General features: G+C 44.1%; 1 long non-coding RNA gene across 1 annotated transcript in view; it reads right to left on the bottom strand.

Moving 5' to 3' along the window:
* Positions 1 to 955: 955 nt before the first annotated feature.
* LOC112215988 overlaps positions 956 to 21,782 on the bottom strand; it is a 26,102-nt gene continuing 5,275 nt past the window's right edge. The window contains exon 2 of the long non-coding RNA XR_002948268.2: positions 956 to 1,560. This is a non-coding gene — a long non-coding RNA (uncharacterized LOC112215988). The remainder of the gene's footprint in view (positions 1,561 to 21,782) is intronic.

Raw genomic sequence — 21,782 nt, 5'->3', positions numbered from 1 at the left:
CCCAGGCTGTGTCAACTTTGTTCCTCTTCCCCTGCAAATGCTTCTTTGGTTAAACATATTGCTCTGTTCAAGGCATTCAACACCATCTATCACAGGGACGACGGCAATTTGAGCTTTCATCTGGGGGGTGATAAGGAATCGCAGACACATTAAAACATCTGTCACACCTCCACAGATCCAGAGATATAGAGACCCGGAGAGAGGACACCTCCACAGCTCCAGAGATATAGAGACCCGGAGAGAGGACACCTCCACAGCTCCAGAGATATAGAGACCCGGAGAGAGGACACCTCCACATGCCCAGAGATATAGAGACCCGGAGAGAGGACACCTCCACAGGCCCAGAGATACAGAGACACACAGAGGACACCTCCACATGCCCAGAGATATAGAGACCCGGAGAGAGGACACCTCCACAGGCCCAGAGATACAGAGACACACAGAGGACACCTCCAGGCCCAGAGATATAGAGGAGAGGAGAGGGGAGAAGAGGAGATAGGGTGGGTGGGTGTGGTTTTAACCAGGCACAATGGGTTAATATGCCACGGTAACAGACAGCGACACAGAGAGGCATACTGATGGACTCTATGGAGGCAGATTATGTGAATAATTATAGAGGAATGTTTGCAGCTGGTCTGATAGGTACTGTAGACGTGGACGTGTGGTAACCACGTTCCTTTCCCTTTCCAAGGTCATGTCTTGTGGTCGTGCTCCTGTGTTTAATTGGGGAAGCAACATTTAACCTCTCAGCATGCTTCTATGATGTGTTTGACTCCTATTTCTATTAGTGTAATCAACCATCTAGTTCCTTCTTCTAATCCTCTCCCATCTTTTCTTTCATACCCTACCTTCCCCCACGACGGATGTATCCTTTCCCCCACTATCTCCCTCCTCTTTCTCCTCCCCCCACACTCCTCAGTAAGATCACACTTAAAAGTAAAGACCACTTCAGCAGTTTATGGACTTCAGGATGGGTTTTTATTGATCAGACGTCTGCATTAAGAGTCAAAGAGAGAGAGACAACCGTTGCTTCACTTATTTACCAACCCCACATCCCCCTTCTCCTTTCCAGTACAGTCCGTTACAAAGGATAGCAACAATATCGACTGTAAAACATTACAATACATAGTTATGACAAAAACGCTGACTCACTAAATAAGTAATTACCTGGACTATTTTTTATTGCAAAAAAAATCTATATCCCTTCTCGTGTACAAAAGATTCATTCCTACTTGCAGCCTACCCAGTTGAGGTCTGAAGGTTCAGTTGGGCTTTTCTGCTCCTGGATCAGTGTGTCCATTCCTGACACAGTGTCTCTGCCAGATTCCCTCTGGTGAGCCCTGTCCTCAGGTCAGTGAGAGATGGAGTCTTGGTGTGTCTGTCAGCCATTCTTTGTCCCACTCTTCAGTGATCCGGAGTGATCAATGCACAGCTACAGCTGGTTGAAGGGGACCAAATCCATTGAACAGTTGATTTGGTTCCATTTTACCAGCTTTAGCAAAGCATTTTTGGTGTGAAGTCCTACAGTATGGTCTGAAGAGGTGGGACAGCTTCAGAGTCCTGGATGAGAGGTAACAGAAAGGAGGAGAGGATGAGCTCATTGACAGACACATGTCGTTGTGGAATTTTTATGATAAAATAAATGCACATCCACATAGAAAGCACTCAGACAAAGAACTGATATTGGAGAAAACGATGCCATTGTATGAATTCCTAGGCCTGCATGGAGTAACAAGAGGGTCGGAGGGAACAGAGAAAATAATTAGGGCAGTTACAGAGCAGAGAAAAGGAGAGGAGCAGGAGGTGAGGAGGAGAAAGAGAACAAAGGAGATTGGAGTGGGGCCCAACACACAAAAAACAAATGGTTCTATAAAGTGCCAAATATGGGCTGTTTGGCTTGTAACCATAGCAGAACCCTTTTTGGTGCTATATGGAAACTCTTTTTTGATGGTTCTATAAGATCCGTGCTAATAAGGTTCTAAATGGAACCTCTATGGTGCTATAAAGAACCCTTTCCAAAGGATCTATAAAGAACCATTCAAAAAGTTGGTCCTGGGGCCCCCCTTGGTGCAGGTTTTGGTTTTTGCTCTAGCTCTACACAGCTGATCAAAAGAATCAAAGCTTGATGATGAGTTGGTTATTTGAATCAGCAGTGTAGTGCTAAGGCAAAAACCAAAGGGGTATAGCACCAAAAAGTGTTGCGCTAAGGTTAAATCCCATTTTGAATGGTTTTCATGATTTTTTAAATCCCATTTTTTATTTCTTGAACCTTTATGGAGAATGGTTCCATAAAGAACCTTACTCACTCTCAAAGGTTCTCTGTAGAACCATACTGTTTTTTTGTTGTTGGTTTAATAGCTATATTATATTGTTACAATTCTATAGGTTTTATTATAGTGGAGTCAGGTGTGCTAGCTCTGGAACAGCTTGGGGACCCTGAGGAGAGAATTGAAGACTACTGACTTAGTCAACCTTTCTCAATTGACACAAGACCATACGTGGGTCTTTCACAAGACACAGTCACCAGCCACAGTCATATGTACTATTATAACATTACAGGTTAGATCAACTGGAATGACACTCACAGTTGCACAAAAAGAGCTGTGCGCAAACCACGCACCAAAATATTCTAATAATTATCACTAAAAGAGGAAAGAACCCTTTTTAAACTGCAAAGAACAATTGAAGGGCTCAAATAGATATTTTGGTCAGTATGGTTCCACATAGAACCTTTGAGGAACCCTCTTTTTTTGCAAGTAAGAGAAAACAGGAGGTGAGAGCATATAAACTGCAGACAAACTTGGGGAAAACAATTAATTTATCACAGGCCTGTCAATACTGCTAATGAACCTCCAGGATTCGACACCTCAGGAATTAACTCCCATTGACCTCTATACAGAGCATCTCTCTCAATCCCCCTCACTCTCTCTTTCTCTCTGTTTCCCTCTCCCCTCTTTCTCTCCACAACTTTCTCCCCTTCTCTTCCTCACCCTCTCCTCCCCATACACCCGCTCTCTCTCTCCCTCCTCTATCTCTCTCTCGCTCTCTCACATTTACTCCTTCCCCCTCCATCTCCATCCTTTCTTGTGTCTACTTTCTTGTTCTCTATGTCTACCTCTCCCTCCCTAACTACCACATCTTTTGTACCTTCATTTCTTTATTGTGTGATCTGTCATTTCTCCTTCAGGGCGATGTTGGCCCTCAGTGTATAACCAGCCCCAGTGTACTCAGCCACCCGCTAACTGTGTGCTGCTTGCCTTTGGTGCAACTCACTCATATCCTCGTTCAATTAGCTTTAGCTGATAATTTAGCTATTAGAGAGTAAACCACTTCACACCCGCAACAGACTCCTGGCTCCACAAAACGAGCCATTGATAGTAAAAGTGTTTTTAATGACCAAGTTTCGGAGGATAACATTATCATGACATTTAGTCCTGTACTATCCTTCCTCTTGACATCTTTCCTCTTTATACCTTGACCACTTCACCAATCCCTAGTTTATCTCTCATCAGACAGCCAATGTAGCTACAAATGCAGCATACTACTCAGCATACTGCTCAGTCTCCCCAATGTGTGTTTCTAAGGCTACATTTAGAAAGGCAACCCAGTTTTGATCTTTTTTTTCTCACTAATTGGTCTTTTGACCAATAAAGATCAGCTCTGAAAAAGATCTGATGTGAAAAGATCTGATGGGATTGGTCAAAAGACCAAGTAGTGGAACAAATATCAGAATTGGGCTGCCTGTCTAAATGTAGCCTTTATATCTTCCCACTCCTTCTCTCTCTTTCTCTCGGATGCTTGTCCACAGGGAGATATGTATGTACAGTATCTTGCGGACATAGCATGGGATGCACACTCATATATAAGTATCAACCTGCATGAATACACATAGTCACACTCAGACTCACACATACACACAGCTGGGTTCCTATCCCAGTGTCCCCAACATCAGTAGTTACTCTACATCCTCAGATATGACCTCTAACTTTCAAAACCAGGTCATGTTCAGAACCAGGTCATGTTCACAACCAGGTCATGTTCAAAACCAGAAAGTAACATCTAAATCATTTCAGGATAAACGCTGAACAAAGTGGTACACCTTGTCGCACTGTAACTCACTGGCACCTCAAAGTGCTAACCTGAATGTGAATGTGACTACAACATGTACTGCACCTATTGCTACCAGGGCTTGGTTAGACTTCTACAGAACAGGACTTTAACAGGCCAATTAAGATGTCAACACTGTTTCCCAGCTGTCCCCACGTGAAGATAACAACAGCGACACGAACTGCAACACACAAATCAAATTTTAAAAATGAGTGATTAAAAAACAGGCGGGCGAGCTAAAGAGCAACACAAACTTGTCACCTGAGCGCCCGGTGAATTGATGAGGGAGACACTTCCTTGGCTGGGAGAGGAGATGAGAAGAGAGGAGAAGAGGAGCAGGAGTATTCACTAGATAGCACAAACATAAAGTCAAAAGTGGCTATATGGTAAAAACGAATTAAAACAAAAATGAGGTTTTTGGTCTTAATTTAAGGTTAGGGTTAGACATAAGGTTTGCAGTGTGGTTAGGGTTAGGTTTAAAATAAAATTTTAAGAAGATACATTGTTTAAATATGCGTGTTTGTGACTTTGTGGCTGTAGTAACTAGTGACAACCGAGGAGAGGATTAGCACACGGGGAAGGACACCGAGGTATGGCCTGAATTCTACCTGTCCCCGAGATGCTTTTGTTATATCTCTACCGCACTGCAGAATGTGCCCACATAAAAAAATACTATGGTATACTATGGTATAAATACTATAGTATTCACTGTAGTGTTTTTGCTGACTTTACTATAGTATTCACTGTACTGTTTTTGCGGACCAAATTAGTTTTTACTGTAGTATAATATAGTTTACTGTTGTATTTGCAGTTCAACACTGTAGTAAAATAACTATACTAAAAGAGCTGATTTTCCATAATCTGTAGTTCGGTATCACTTCTGCCCTTTAGGGAACACAATATGGTCTACACTTGGCATGTAGATTTGTCCTTTTTAAAATTACATTTTTTAGATTTGTCAGTTTGAGATAGGGGGTTGGGGAATGTTTAAAAAAAGTATAGTATTTTTGGCAACTGGAGTGTTTTTCCGGATATTACTGTAGTATTTACAACTGTGTTTTTTTGCAGGTAATACTGAAGTATTCTACAGTATACTATAACATTCTATAGTAAGTACTAAACATGATCGAGGATACTACCAGTGCTTAATTGGAGCGGTATCCCTGCAACTCTGTTTTGGAGTGTTTCGTTACGGAATCCATTTTCCAGGATCCGGTACCTCTCGTGGCATGACAAACAATTGTCACTGTTTGTGATGTAAAAATTATAATAAAAGCAATCAGAGTTAGGCTAATTCAAGTCGACTCCTCTGCAATTCTCCTAGCTGCCCTCTAAACAACGTAAAGTGGACACGTGCCTGATAATTGATTCGTGTTGGGCAGGCCCGGGTTTATGATTTGCGCAACATTGTAGCCTATGTGGAATAACGCATGGCCATTGCTGTGGTGAGAGAGATATGCGCGCCAGTATATCGCACAGAAGTAGAATGAGATTCACTTTCTGTGATATATCGCTCTCTCTACTCTGAAAGACATGAGCTTGCAACTCTCATCTCTCCAGAGATGTACTTCATCATTTATTTTCTTATAGAATCATGCCCGCGCGAAGGAGTCTGGAGGTGCCGCCCCAGCTAGCAATGAGGAATCGGACCAGAAGCGGCCCTCTTCCGGGGGGCCGGAACTGATTGAATCGGTTCTGAATCGGGTGTCAGACTCAGACCGGAATCAAAAATGAAAGACTGCCCTGAATCGCAGCACCCCTAATACATTGAAATACATTTTGCCAAAGTTATAGAATTACTGTTGTCTTTTTGTTGTTGAAATAAAGGAAATCATTTGAATACTACACCAGGAGTAGGCCTATAATTTGATGGTCAATATGATTATATTATTTATATTTTTGCCTAGCTGTGTGTAGCCCAATCACAAGGCATGCCTACTCGGCAAATCTGTCAATGAACAGCAAGCAGCCAAAACAGGCCTTTCGCAATATTTCAAATACAATCAAATGGACCCTGCTAATCTGTCTGTAGGCTACCAAGTTAACAACTTCCAAATAGGCCTAATGAGCGAACAGCGTTGTTTTACCAAATAAAACAGAAGAGAGATAAGCTTTTGGCACGAGAGCATCGGCCATCGCGGGTGAGTGAGCTGAGCATCATTGGGTGGTGAGTCAGTGAAACTGGAAACCTTTTTAGGACTATATTTTCCAACTCATAATGTACAACTTGTGTGTCTCCACACACCTAGGTCTAGGCTATTGATGGATTGAAGACAAGGTCGTTTTTATTGATATCAGATACTCAGTTTGTCAGTGTCAAAGTAGCCTGTCATTTGTGAGGTATGTGTGTGTGTATGTATGTATGTATGTATGTATGTATGTATGTATGTATGTATGTATGTATGTATGTATGTATGTATGTATGTATGTATGTATGTATGTATGTATGTATGTGTGTATATATATATGTGTGTGTGTGTGTGTGTGTGTGTGTGTGTGTGTGTGTGTGTGTGTGTGTGTGTGTGTGTGTGTGTGTGTGTGTGTGTGTGTGTGTGTGTGTGTGTGTGTGATTTGTGTGTGATTTAGACCAAGGGAGTGTATTTCGGGTGTACTTGAGTTAAGAGGAGAGAATGGCTTTGCATGAAATCCTTTTCACACAAGGGCTTTCTATAGATTAGAGACAGAATCCCTCTGTTACACTTTCCTGCTTCTCATTCAAATCTTTCCCTCCATATGTTTCCCCCCATTAAAAACACACGTCCGTTTAGCTCATATAGACAGGTATTTATAAAGTCATCTATACTTCTCCAGGTGAAGGTGATGAGATTGATTAATTGTGTGGCAGCCGGGTGATGTCCTTTGGCTGTTCCTTAGAAAGTAGACAGTAAAGTGATGATATTAGAGGTGTCATATTCTCCAGGCATAAATTGTAATTAGTAGTCGAGGCAAATGCTCACCTCTCAACACCTCCTCTACTCAAATGCAAATTGTAACACGCAAATAGACAGGCTTAGAAGGCATGCTTGTTTTGAGACGTATGGGTGTGTGTTTTAGGCAACTGTACTGTACGTGTGTGTATGCAGCGCCTATATGCATACTTTTGTGAGGAATCAGGGGGAGAGTGTGTGTGTGTGTGTGTGTGTGTGTGTGTGTGTGTGTGTGTGTGTGTGTGTGTGTGTGTGTGTGTGTGTGTGTGTGTGTGTGTGTGTGTGTGTGTGTGTGTGTGTGTGTGTGTGTGCGTGCGTGCGTAAGTGCGTGCAGTGTGCCCTCTATCAGTCTGGCTGCTTTTAGTCGGACTGGATGCTTGTGTCTATTCTGGGAACCTGCTCGGCCCTGCATTCCTGCCCTTATATTGGAGATGGGAAGGAGGGATCAGGGTTTGGGACAGCTGGACCCTGGAGGGAAGGGTAGGGAGGGGTAGGAGGGAACTGTGTACAAGTGGTGTAAGGGGCAACTGCTGATGAGACTATGTATAGCCCTAAAGAGGGTCTGACACTCTGAACCCTGTCCCACTGCACAGCCTGTCACTTTGCTTCAATATTATCTTTATTTTTATTTTAGATGCACAGAATGGTCTGTCCGTCACTCTCTCTTGCTCTCTTGCCCTCTCTGTATCACTCCCCTCTCTGTGTCACAACTCTCTCTCTCTCTCTCTCTCTCTCTCCTCTCTCTCTCTCTCTCTCTCTCTCTCTCTCTCTCTCTCTCGCTCTCTCTCTCTCTCTCTCTCTCTGCCCCTCTGTTCCTGTCAACCATTTCACTCGGCTCTCTCTCTCTCCTTATCTGGACAAGTGAGCTCTGAGTGGTTCTCAGGCAGCTGGCCTGTTGAATGACACTACACCTCTCCCTTCCTCCCCTCTGGTCTGGAGGGCTGGTGGACCAAAGGGCTGGGGACCATCAAAATGCATCACTTCCTGTCACATCCACATTGTGCAGGGATACGTGCTGCTCTTACTCTCTGCCCTCTACTAGTGCCACCACCACAGATTCGGTGACCAATTGTCATTTTTTGTAAACATTTTGTTTTTTAAATGTAACCTTTATTTAACTAGGCAAGTCAGTTAAGAACATATTGTTATTTACAATGACGGCCTACTTGAGTAATAGAAAATTAACGAAAGTCACCCATTAAAATATTACTTGAGTAAATGTGTCAAAGTATTTGGTTTTAAATATATTTAAGTATCAGATCAGAGGAAGTAGGCATGACCACGGATGTTCTCTTGATAAGTGTGTGAATTGGACCATTTTCCTGTCCTGCTAAGAGGTCAAACTGTAATTAGTACATTTGGGTGTCAGGGAAAATGTATTGTGTAAACAGTACATATTTTCTTTATGAATGTAGTGGAGTAAAAGTAAATGTTGTCAACAATATATATAGTAAAGTAAAGTACAGATACCCCCAAAAACTACTTAAGTAGTAGTTTAAAGTATTTTTACTTTAGTACTTTACACCTCTGCAATTGAACATAGCAGGGCCTTGGGGATGCCGGTCTGGACCAGCCAAACACAAGTAACACAAACTGACAGAGATGTACAGCAGTATAAAATACCAACACTACCTTGTGACAGAAAAAAATCACTCATGTAAAATCATGGCGATCATCCATTCATGACGCAAAAAAAAAAGGCTATGAGTTCACTACCCAAGAGGTAGAGACTGTGGGAGACAGCTCAGCAGGAACGGGAGATTTGAGTGTGACCGTATGTTTTTTTTCCACTGGTCCATGTCAGTGTTGGACACTGTGGTACACTGTGCTGTGCCCCAGTCATTGTTAATGGAAGGCCCGTGACAGCATGTTCTGGGGAAGATGTCAATCAGTCCTCTGGTTAATGAGGCTAATTCACTCCCAGTAATGAAACCGCTTGAACTCTGCTCAGACCGTAAACTTTATCTACACAGCCTTTATTTACTTCTACTAATTATCTACTTAAACGGAAGAATTGGGGATGTGTTGTGTTGTGTGTGAGCACTACACTCTTAGAAAAAATGGTGCTTTCTAGAACCAAAAAGGGTTCTTCGGCTGTCCCCATAGGCGAACTCTTGTACTAACCTATTTTGGTTCCATGTAGAACCCTTTACACAGAGGGTTCTACATTGAACCCAAAAGAGTTCTACCTGGAACCAAAAATGGTTCTACATGGAACCAAAAAGGGTTCTCCTATGGGGACAGTCGCAGAACACTTTTGGAACCCTTTTTTTCTAAGAATGTACACTGGAGGATAGGGAAAATTGGAAGGACTAGATGTGGTCACAGTTCCCTGTTCTTAGAGCGAGGGTCGAGCCCAAGGCCTACCCAGCCATTGAAGCCTGGGGTTGGTAGTTTGGTGGTCTCCCCAGCTGAGGCCCCCTGGTGTCAGGGGAGAGAGAGGTGGGAGTGCTGCTGCAGTGCAGTGCGGTGGTGTGCTGGCTCCTCTCCCCTGCATTCGGACGTGAGCAGAGCAGCACCCAGGCCCTGACTCAGCACTATTCCCTTTCCTGATTGGTTGATCAGGGAAGGAGTCGGTATTGTAACAGGATCCTTTATCCTCCCAGGCCGGCCGGCTTCTCTTCCCTCACAAAGATAAAAGATGACAGAAAACCTGACTGACCTTGCGTCTGTACTGTATAGTTTACACTCCGTAGGCCTAGTTTACACAACAGACATGTTCTATATTGTTCCATAGTTTGTTGATACGCAGTATCCTTTCCTGACTGTGTCTAACGAATTATATGACATAATTAAAGCTCTACTCTGTGAGAGGGATACTCTGTGATTATTGCCTTGTTTAATTCCTCAGTCTTGATTTTACTTCGGAATGATTTAATCCTCAAAGCGGTTTTATTTCTTAACCTTTTAATCTAACGGCGACACCCTTTAAATAATCAATAGCAATTTAGATGATATATTTAATTATTTCCCTGCCCTCTTTATCTCTTTCTGTCTGTCTTTGCATAGAGCCACCAGATGTAAATTGGGTTTGATTATTTCTCTTCTCCTGCGCATCCTGTGTGTGACTGGGTTGGAACTTAAAAATCCTCTCAGTTCTGGGTCAATGTAGCCTCTGCCGAGTCCCCAACAACTGATATGGAAAGAAAGCCTTCGATGTGACTACCGCATTTGTAAGTTAACAAGATGACACTCCATCTTAACTCCTCCTCCACATTTACTGGATTGGTTGAGCAGCGCAGAAGAGAACCTCCCACTCCAGTTGTTCTTCTTCTCGTCAAGACCAGTATGTAGGGGATCTAGTTTCAGGCATTTATTTTAAGCCTGCTACGTTGTGTTAGGGTCAATGTAATGTTGCTTAAAAATGGAAAGAAGATTTATTTTACTTAGAGCTTTTCATCATACAGATCATATCAAAGACGCTTAAAAACAACAAAAACTAAAGTACATGTAGTTATTGGGCTATATATTTGCTTAAAAGCAGTTTACTCTTGGACATGCCATTTGTCTTGTTGGCCTTGACAGTCTGAGATGAGAGTGCTGAGCCTCTCTTTTGCGGCGCGGCTGATTTTAACCTGCACCTTCTTGCAGTAAAATTATTTACGGCTCAGGGAGGGGGACAGACGGTGCCGTTAAAGGCAAATCTCGGGCTGCGTCGTCACCGCTGATCTGAGGCCGGGACGATAGCCGGGTCTGGGACTCGCTATGGTTAACCACCAGCGGAAAGCTGCCTTTCCTCTTGCCACTCAGACACAGCAGAGCAGAGGAAGTAATGGATCCACTCAACTCCTAATAACCATGATAGCAGTACCCGGATCAGGCTCTTAACTCACCAGCACAAAGAGAGAAAGCCAGAGAGAGACAGACAGGGCAGTGACATTAAAAAAAATGAATGTGGAGGTGAAGGACTACTGGAATTCCGGAAAAGCATCAGACATCTGTACTCTACATTTAACAGAAAACCACATTTGATTTGATGACGTCCTCGCACTTTGTCAGAGAATGATGTCATATATACGCATTACAACTGGCTGCCAAACTGCAGCAGAGTAGACCCATCTTCACATCTCTCTCTCTCTCTCTCTCTCTCTCTTCCTCTCCCTCTCTCCCTATGCTTACCTTATGCAGACTGATTCTTACCACATGCACGATCCTACTGCCCCCTCCACACCTCTCCCACCATCGCTCCCACCCCTCCCTTAACGAAGTACGACCACTTAGATATTTTAGCCATGCTTTCATCACCATCACCGGCAGGCTCACAAAGCAGTGCTTGATATACACTCTGCCGCCAAACAAAAATCCAATGCAGTTAAACTCAGAAAGGAGCTCAGGCGGAAGAATATGCTGGCTGACACGCTCTCTGTTGTGAGAGTCGGACAGCCCTTTGTCAGCCCAACAGTCCCCTGCACGTCTCTCTAAAGAGAAAGAGGTTGTATTAAATGTGCTGTGTTTAACTGGTGTCACCCAGAAACAAAAGGCAATAGAGGATGAACCCAGTTAAGGCCATCGAATAGATTTGAATCTATTGCATTTAATCTCCCCTTGTCTTCTAAAGCTGTACATGAGAGAGAGGGGAGGCAAGGTGATTCAAATCAGCAATTCTGGGTTGCCTTGAGACAGAGTACTGTATGATAAGGCGAAGAAAGAAGTCAGCCACTTGAGAATAGTTCTTATCAAGGTAAGGTATGCGTGTAAATGAGGGGAAGATTAAGTCCGATGTTGAGTTCGCTACGTATTGACAGAGCAAGACCAACAACTTTCAATCTCTTTGGGTGTAACTGAAAAATATTTGATTGAATTATAGTTTTGGTTCTCAAATGTTCCACAAAAAAAAGTCTGTGGGTGACCTAACTTTATAAACCTTCTCCCACAATATACATAATTGAAGCAAACACAAATACACATTATCCCAAGAATTCTATTGGCACACGCACCACTGCAGTGCTCTCGAGGGTCTCTAATTTAACCCATCCTGTGTGAGTTCATGTTTTCCCCTCTATTCCTCCTAGCTCTGCTCGCTGGTTTCTCTCCTACCCTACAGTCCTTCCCCTTACCTTCAAGTGTCCTTCAGGGACCTTGGGCACTTGGCTTGCTGCTCGGCTCTGCTCCAGACCGGTGTTCCCTATTGCTCCCATTACAGAGCCACACAATCTCTGTATTCCCCCACTAATGAGCCCCTCAGCCTGTCTGCCTGTCTGTCCGGCTGGCCAGCAGGCCACAGGCTGATCAGTAGGGTCCGGACAGTAATCATGCAAATAACTCAAACTGCTCTCCTTCCCACTCATGTTAATACTACTCCCACTGTTACTGCTGCTGCTGCTGCTAATAACACTGAGCCCATGCACATTCTACCACTTTACATTCCTACCATTATAGATAATAATCTGACCATGACATTGTAATAGTTTTCCCGCGAAAAGAGGAGCAATTATTTCAAACCACCCAGCGGCTGCTGGAACAGCTCAGAATACATAACTCTTTATGTGTTTTAGGGACTCATTTTCAGTCCACTGGCTCTCTCTCTCTCACACACTTCCCTGGCTTCTTTCCAACTCCATCTCCTCTCTTGTTCACTCGTTTCCTCCTTCTCTCTCATCCCCATCTTTTTCATTTTCACCCATCCCTCTCCAATTTCCTCTCTTCCTCTCCTCTCCCTGCTCTCGTTCTACCTTCTTTCTCCCGTTTCTCTCTTTCATTGTTTCTCTCCAGCAGTCCCAGTTCTTAGCTGTTCCAGCTTGCTGTGGCAGTGTAAAGCTAACTCTCCCTGGCGTGGCACTCCTCTCATCCTGAGATGTATGTTCACTTAAAACATTGTTTAATCAGGGATACTCTGCTACTCCGGTCCTCCTCTGTGCCCGCCGTGTCTCCTCCTCTCACCTGCCACTCCTCCTTTCCTCTCCTCCTCTTCTCGTGCTCCACAGCTGTCCTGACACCCTGTCTGCAGCACTACACACACTGCTGCTGCTCCCAATTACACCCCGCTTATAGGGGACCAGCAGGACGATACGCTAGGCCACACACACAAAGAGAAAACCCACACACATCATGCATGCACAAGCATGGGCTCGTACACACATACGTACACACACACATCCTGAAACAGACAATCACAAGAACAAGCAAACACTAAGTGAAAGTGTACATCCACTCAGACACAACTGTGCTAGGCTCCGCTTGAAGTAGGTTAGGTTGCCCTTGTCCTGCTTTTGCCATTCATTTATATTCTTACGTTTTATTCTGGCAATGTCCTGGCTATATTCTGGCTATGTTCTGGCTATGTTCTGGTTATGTTCTGGTTCTGTTCTGGCTATGTTCTGGTTATGTTCTGGCTATGTTCTGGCTATATTCTGGTTATGTTCTGGCTATGTTCTGGTTATGTTCTGGCTATGTTCTGGCTATGTTCTGGTTATGTTCTGGCTATGTTCTGGCTATATTCTGGCTATGCCCTGGCTATGTTCTGGTTATGTTCTGGCTATATTCTGGCTCTATTCTGGCTGGCTATGTTCTGGCTATGTTCTGGCTATGTTCTGGCTATGTTCTGGCTATATTCTGGCTATGTTCTGGCTATGTACTGGTTATGTTCTGGCTATATTCTGGCTATGCCCTGGCTATGTTCTGGTTATGTTCTGGCTATATTCTGGCTCTATTCTGGCTATGTTCTGGCTATGTCCTGGCTATATTCTGACAATGTCCTGGCTATATTCTGGCTATGTTCTGGCTATGTTCTGGCTATGTCCTGGCTATATTCTGACAATGTTCTGGCTATATTCTGGCTATGTTCTGGTTATGTTCTGGCTATATTCTGGCTCTATTCTGGCTCTATTCTGGCTATGTTCTGGCTATATTCTGGCTATGTTCTGGAAATGTTCTGGCTATATTCTGGCTATGTTCTGGCTCTATTCTGGCTCTGTTCTGGTTATGTTCTGGCTATATTCTGGCTCTATTCTGATATGTTCTGCTCTGCTGGAAATGTTCTGGCTATGTTCTGGCTCTATTCTGGCTCTGTTCTGGTTATGTTCTGGCTCTATTCTGGCTCTATTCTGGCTATGTTCTGGCTATGTTCTGGAAATATTCTGGCTATATTCTGGCTATATTCTGGCTCTATTCTGGCTCTATTCTGGCTCTATTCTGGCTATGTTCTGGAAATGTTCTGGCTATATTCTGACTATGTTCTGGCTCTATTCTGGCTATGTTCTGGCTATATTCTGGCTATGTTCTGGCTATGTTCTGGAAATGTTCTGGCTATATTCTGGCTCTATTCTGGCTCTGTTCTGGAAATGTTCTGGCTATATTCTGGTTATGTTCTGGCTCTATTCTGGCTCTGTTCTGGTTATGTTCTGGCTATATTCTGGCTCTAGTCTGGCTATGTTCTGGCTATGTTCTGGCTATATTCTGGCTCTATTTTGTTACAACCATAGATAGTATAATAAAGGTGTCCAGGCACATTGTTGAATCTTATATTTCCTCTGAGAAATACTATTCCCCCTTTGGCAGTGCTATTTTACATAGCCCTATGTTGCAGAGGATGGTGAGGTTTATGAATGAGAAAAAGACCTAGCATATGACCATGTCATCATTTATTTTGACACTTCATAACAAAACATTGTTTGAAGTTAAAATATCAAGTAAAGTCAGTTCTGGAACATAATGACTTTTGGGAAACATTTAATTTGCAATTGTATAATCCTAGTTACCTTGGGTTATCATTCTGATAAAATATAGTCATTCTTTCCCATCTATAATTACCATATTATTACAGCATAAGCTATAAAGGTTATGACCTTATAAACAGAGGATCTATGTAACTATAATATTACGACAACTATAAACCTCTGCAATGTAGTAATTGTTCTGGCGCGCAAATGTGTGTGTGTGTGTGTGTGTGTGTGTGTGTGTGTGTGTGTGTGTGTGTGTGTGTGTGTGTGTGTGTGTGTGTGTGTGTGTGTGTGTGTGTGGCGAGGAAACAGTAGAGCAGTAGACATTTTCGCGGCCGACATTGACAAGAAGATGCTTCCATCAGAGTGCCCTTGTTCCTTTAATTACTTCCTCCGTCTTTACAGCTCCGCTGAATTTTAATTAGCCCACGTGTTCATTTCCAGTAAGCATGGCCAGTTCATATTGTGAACTAATGGCCAGGGTCTGGACTGAACATCAGTTCAAGCAGCTGGCAATTCTGGGTACTTGGACTATACACTACTATGATAATGCTGTGTAGGCCTTCTTCACATACACATGCAAAACTATAGCCTATCGCAATTATAATCAGTGAAACTGTTTTCTATCCACGTTGTTCCATTTGATTTGTTCCATGTTGCATTAATTATTACAAAAACACAATGAAAATGTCAGCCTAAATTATACTTTGAGAAAAAAATTAATGTTTTTATGATCTAAAATAATTTACCCTGTGGAGTCCAGCTGTGATTTTAGCGATGCAGTTATTCATTATGTATCCATGTAAAATGGAGAGCGCCTGGACTATTCTACAGTTCCTGTGTTTCTGCAGGCAGAGAGAGTTGTGCAGGGTTTGGATGGGGTTATTGGAAATGAATGCAGCCACTTGTCTGTTTAATTGATTGAAACAAACCTCCTCAACATTGATCCCTGTTCTCGTGTTCAGGCCGGTGGACACGGCCTGGGGAATGGGGAGGGGAAACGAGGGGCTAGTCTGGAGCAACAGAGAGGCCTGAGCCCCTGACCCTGCCAGGATCCAACTGGATGGTATGGATGGCCCACATAAGAGGTTTCACACTGGGTGTTTTAATAGAGCTTCGTTTGAGTAATATTGTAATTGCACTGGCGTGAAAATACCTTCATATTCATTTTCTTAGATGCAGCCTGAGTCTTCTCGCTGATCAATACTTTGATTGTGCTTCGATCAGATAAGACGTCCCACAGTCTCTCGTCAACAGCCGTGTAATGGCCGATTGACTAATTGACTTTTCAAAGATGTAAATAAATGATGGAGAGGTCACAAGGTTCAGCACTATGGTAATTGAGTAATGAATTAAGCATCTTTTTTTCAGGACTGTTTGAAGTACTGTATGTCTTTCGCCGTCACTCTTCTGCTACTTTGTTGTCACAAAGGTCGCCACATTTGGGATTGTTCGTATATTCAGAGACAATGTGCAGTCTTTCTCTGAGGCATTCTGGCATACTCTGTTTTAGTTTTATCGCCCAGGATATCTTATCAATTACCATTTTATTGACTGATTGAGGGTTGTTAGTGGCAATGCATTTTGGGATAGGTCGTGGCCTCTCCCCCTTAAATCTGCCACAAAGACAAGACTGCAATGGTGCAAGGAGTAATAGAATATCAATGTCACTATAGAAAGTCCAGCCACTGATAATGTGTACATTACGGAAAAAGATACACTGAGAACCGATATAACAAATAACAACCAAATCGATAGAGTGTTTGTTTGTGATGTCAATAGTAGGCATTCCCCTGTAACCTGAGGACTCGAAGTTGTTTTCCAGCCTACAGATAGATAGGTGTTCTGTTTGAGCTATAGTTCTAGAACTATAGAGTAATATACAGTACAATAGAGTAATATACAGTACAATAGAGTTGTCCTGTCTGTGTCTTTGTGTTGAGGCGAGGCGAGGAGACACATACAGTCAAGTCCCAAATGATTGGCACCCTTGAAGAAGATGAGACTGTGTAAAATAAATAGTACAAATACTAAGTATTGAAAACAGAAGTGCCAATCATCTTGACACATTGTTAAAAAATATATATATCTGAGCAATTATTTCAATCATACTATATATATAGATATATAAAATCATACTATATATATAGATATGTAAAATCATACTATATATAAATAGCTCTGTATTTGTATTATTTATTTTATCAAAGGTGCCAATAATATTTGACCTGACTGTACATTACTCAGTACATTGCTAGGCTTGCACTAAACTCTTACACTCACATGATATCACACACAATGTAGTGTAGTGTAGTGTGCTATAGTGTACTGTAGTGTAGTGTACACCCTCGCACAGCACAGTACAGGACACTGCTACGAACAGATTAAAGCTCCCACACAATAAACATCCCCCCCCAGGCCCCTCTGCCTGACACCCAGATACACCACTTTTAGTTATCATAACGCGCCATACTAATTTACACCATAGCACCACACTGACATATTGGGCCATATTGGTATGTAACACAATTACACCACATAACATTACACCTTTGGCCTGTATTATACCAGCTCGCATTCTTCAGTCAGTACTGTATTTCCGGTCATAATTTTCAATGTTACACTTAACTGTATCCTATTGCCCTCCCCTTTGTGGAGGCCCAGACAGGGTTGTCCATTCGGACAGCCAGCCAGGCAGGCAGGCAGGTTGATGGGAGGCTGTGGTGTGTGGGTCAGGCGGGTGGCACAGGTTTAGTGGGCCCCCCAGTCAGCTGGCTTTGGCTGTCTCAGCACGGTGCCGCAGTCAGCATTGTTGCATATTTAATGTCCTGATGAGCGCTTCCACCTGCTGACACAGGCAAATGACAGAACAATATACCCCCCTAACCCCCTGCCCGGAACACCATCATCAATCCAGCCCTGCCTCGCCTCGCCTGCTCACCACTATTCCCGCCGCACCTCTCCCCCCCAGCGCTCTCTTTCTCTATCTCTCCCTCGCTGCCATTCTCTCTCTCGCTCCCAGCCCCCACTCAGTCTGTCCCTCCTCTCTCTGTCTCTGACCATACTACCGCTGACCATACAGACACTTCCCTCGAATAACTCTCTGTCTGTAGGGCAACCTTTCCCTCTGTTCCTTACAAATCCACCTTCAACAGGCCATAATGAAGACACTATGCCCACCCCATCATCATCACACACACACATCCTCTACACTCACTGCCCTCTCAGAGAGCGTGCAGTCAGGTCACCTCTGATGTGTCGTTTCATGCATTTCAGATCCAGATTGTCTCTGTAGGCTATAGGTAGATGTATCTCTCTGGACAGACCAGGGAACAATCAGTGACCTCTCTGGTTCCTCTCTGGGGCAGCAATGTTTCCTGTCCTTTTAGAAGTTGAAAGATCTCTGACCAAGTTGTATCTGTAGCTTTGTCCAAGAGTGATCATCAGCTAAATGATTATAACTACACCCAGATAAGGTTCTGTATGGTAACTGTACCCAAAACCGGCTTAAAGAACAGACCCGGCAGAAAACACAGGTAACAGTATTTAAAAAAGCAGAGGTTTCTTCCGTCCATCCAAACCAGGCCAAGTGACCACAGTATGCCCAAACCAGTGTAATTACTTACAGCCAAACTCAGACGGACATTATGACCATGCGCAAACATCAGACAGAGTGTCAATCATCTGGTGTTAGAGCTACAGCGTCTTAGTCCCAGTCTTAGCTCCTTCCTCTCTCTGGCCTGCTGCTGAAGCCCATGGTATCCATTAGTAAGCATTTGTTCTCTGCACCATTTACTGTAAACTGCTGTCTGTGTGAGTTGTCGTCGCCCAACAGACAAACCAGTTCTGATTCCCGTTTTTAAAAACGTTGAACTAAAATCAAAGGGCCAAAAAAAACTATTATGTGACCGTTGAAGTATGAGACACAACTGTTTCTTTTTTAGAAAGGTAGAAATGAATGGGATGAATAATGTCCTAAAATCTATTCAGAGCAGGTGAAAAGTGCTGACTGATTCACTGCACCTCCTATACGCTTCTCTGCAGTACGTGTCGGATTGGACTCAACCGAACCAGAACGGAGCGGAAAACTGAGTATGCCTTCTCTTTAAATACTCCCACACACACACACACACACACACACACACACACACACACACACACACACACACACACACACACACACACACACACACACACACACACACACACGAACACACGAACACACAACAAAAGAAACACACACACACACACACGAACACACACACACACACACACGAACACACACATGAACACACACACACACACACACACACGAACACACAAGAAACACACGCACATAAAAACATAAAACAAGAGCACACACACGAACAGAATGTACACACACAGGTGGAATATAGACAGTGTTCAGGCTCTTTCTAAGGTCAGGGGTCTCTGTCATAAATGATCATGGTTCTGTTGAGTCAATCATGTTAAATCTTGGTCAATTAGTTCATTCTATGTATTTAAACCTTTTCTTGTTCAACTGGTTTGTCTGTGTCCAAATGCGCTGCGTTTGTCCCTTACCTGGGATACATACTTCTTTACATTCCATAGTTGCTCTTGTTCATATGGGCATATAAAGAAGTATGTTCCCCAAGCAGGTAATGGTCCTTTTTGCGCATTGGTTTCGCTCCACCTTCTCTCCTCTCTCGCCTGAGGAGCAAAAATGTTGAATCAGGGTCCCAGGCCGACCCCACCTGCATCACGTCCCCCCCCTTCCCCACCACAAGGGTCCCAGTAAGGAGAGAAGAATAGCCTCCCCTGTCCACCACCCCTACACTGAAATCCCAAAGTCATTGATTTGCGTGAATCGGACAGTCTGTGGTGTACATGAACAAATCTACTTGTTTCAGTTCAATCAATAGATGAGCAGTGTTAGAGATATTGGAAAGGCACTCACACAACACAGCCACCACCGTTTTGTCCCAGTATGAGGTTCTATTACTTATCTGGTCACACCCATTAAGACTTTCGCCTTGTGCTATTTTACACCTCATTTCTCAAGGATAAACCTCTCAAACTGTCCCATCGCAAGGAAAAAGAATCAACTACATTCTGTCTTATCATCCCCCACTTCCATACGGCTATATTGTATTTTTAATGTCAATAAGGAAATAATTCATATTTACATTACCATGATTTTCAATTTAATTTCCTCTCACAAAAACCTTCATTGCCATAAATAAATGTTGCATGGTCTGCAGAGTACAACTTGTGCTAGTTAGACATAAGGAGCAGGTTCTTACACAGGCTACGCAGAACGGCACACGATTCACCTTGAGTGTCACGCTTAGAGGTGCAGCTGCAGCGGAGGAGAAAGAGAGAGAGGGAGAGGGAAGGGGAGAGAGGGGGAGGAAGAGAGAGGGAGATCTAGCGCTTACCTAGCGGATAGCTGTCAGGTAGTCTCCCCGGGTTCAGATGGGCCAATGCACCAAAGAGGAGTAAAACAATAAAGGAGAGAAAGAATGAAGATGTGGAGGAAGTGCATCCCCTGTTTTTCTTCCCTCTTAGTCAGTGTCCCAGGTGCTGCCTCTGCAGTCTCTCTTGCTCGCTTTCTCACACACAGCCACACACACACTCTCGCCCTCACTCTCTCTAACAACCCCCTCGATTTCCCCTCACTCCTCCCCTCCCCCTCTCTCTCTCCCTCTCTATCTCTCTCTCTCCAACAACAAACTTTTAGTCCAATGCAGTGCTCCTCTTGTGCCAATGGTCTACACCTTTTCAGGTACTGCTCTCTCACCCCCCCCAAACTCTCTCTCTCTCTCTCTCTCTCATTGCCACATGTCCATGACTTTCTCTCTCTCTCTATGATATAGAGCCTATACTTAACACTGCCCACTCCTGTCCTTTGTATCTGTGTATCTATGCTCCCCCTTCTCTCTCTTTCCCTCTACCTCTCCCCTTCTCTCTCTTTCCCTCTGCCTCCCCTCCCCTCTCTTTCCCTCTGCCTCTCCCCTTCTCTCTCTTTCCCTCTGCCTCTCCCCTCCTCTCTCTTTCCCTCTGCCTCTCCCCTCCCCTCTCTTACCCTCTGCCTCTCCCCTTCTCTCTCTTTCCCTCTGCCTCTCCCCTCCTCTCTCTTTCCCTCGGCCTCTCCCCTCCTCTCTCTTTCCCTCTGCCTCTCCCCTCCTCTCTCTTTCCCTCTGCCTCTCCCCTCCTCTCTCTTTCCCTCTGCCTCTCCCCTCCCCTCTCTTTCCCTCTGCCTCTCCCCTCCTCTCTCTTTCCCTCTGCCTCTCCCCTCCTCTCTCTTTCCCTCTGCCTCTCCCCTCCTCTCTCTTTCCCTCTGCCTCTCCCCTCCTCTCTCTTTCCCTCTGCCTCTCCCCTCCTCTCTCTTTCCCTCTGCCTCTCCCCTCCTCTCTCTTTCCCTCGGCCTCTCCCTGCCTGTCTCTCTTTCTGATCTCTAAAGCTCCGGTAACAATGTGGTCCAGGCAGGATGAGCAGACAGTGATGAGATTGAATGGCAGGCTATTATGGTCAGGTTTGGGGTGAGCAGACTCAGGGATTTCTAGGGAACTCTACCGAATATATGTACATTACTGTATAAGTATGTGGTTTTTCCACATTTGTGAAAATGTGTGCTTTTTGTGTGTCTGTCTCAGTACAATGTGTGTGTGTGTGTGTGTGTGTGCGTTTGCTTGTGAACGCACGTACGCATGTGTGTGTGGGTGTGTGAGAGAGTGCCCTTCACCTGAGAACCCCATTCACCTGAGTCCCCCTGCCCCCTCCCATTAGCTTCTCTCCCTGATCGAAAAGCCCTCCGCCCCCCTGTCCCTTTAGATCAATACCCATCTATAGGCAAATGCACAAAGGCTGACTTGTGCTTTTAATACATTGAACCGTTGCTAACGTCAGTCTTCTAATGAAGGCTTTGAGAGGGGTGTTGAGTAATCCTATTGGCGGGGAGCCTGTAGGTGAGGGAGTGTGTGTGCACGTTTGCGTGTGTGTGTTTATGAACCCATGTGTGAGCATGTGTGTGTGTGCGTGTGTGCGTGTGTGTGTATGTGTGTGTGTGTGTGTGTGTGTGTGTAGTCAGACACACACACACACACGG

Source organism: Oncorhynchus tshawytscha, linkage group LG16 (assembly GCF_018296145.1).
Source record: "Oncorhynchus tshawytscha isolate Ot180627B linkage group LG16, Otsh_v2.0, whole genome shotgun sequence".
In the NCBI taxonomy this organism is placed as follows: Eukaryota; Metazoa; Chordata; class Actinopteri; order Salmoniformes; family Salmonidae; genus Oncorhynchus; species Oncorhynchus tshawytscha.
This window is presented reverse-complemented; position numbering and strand designations above follow the sequence as displayed.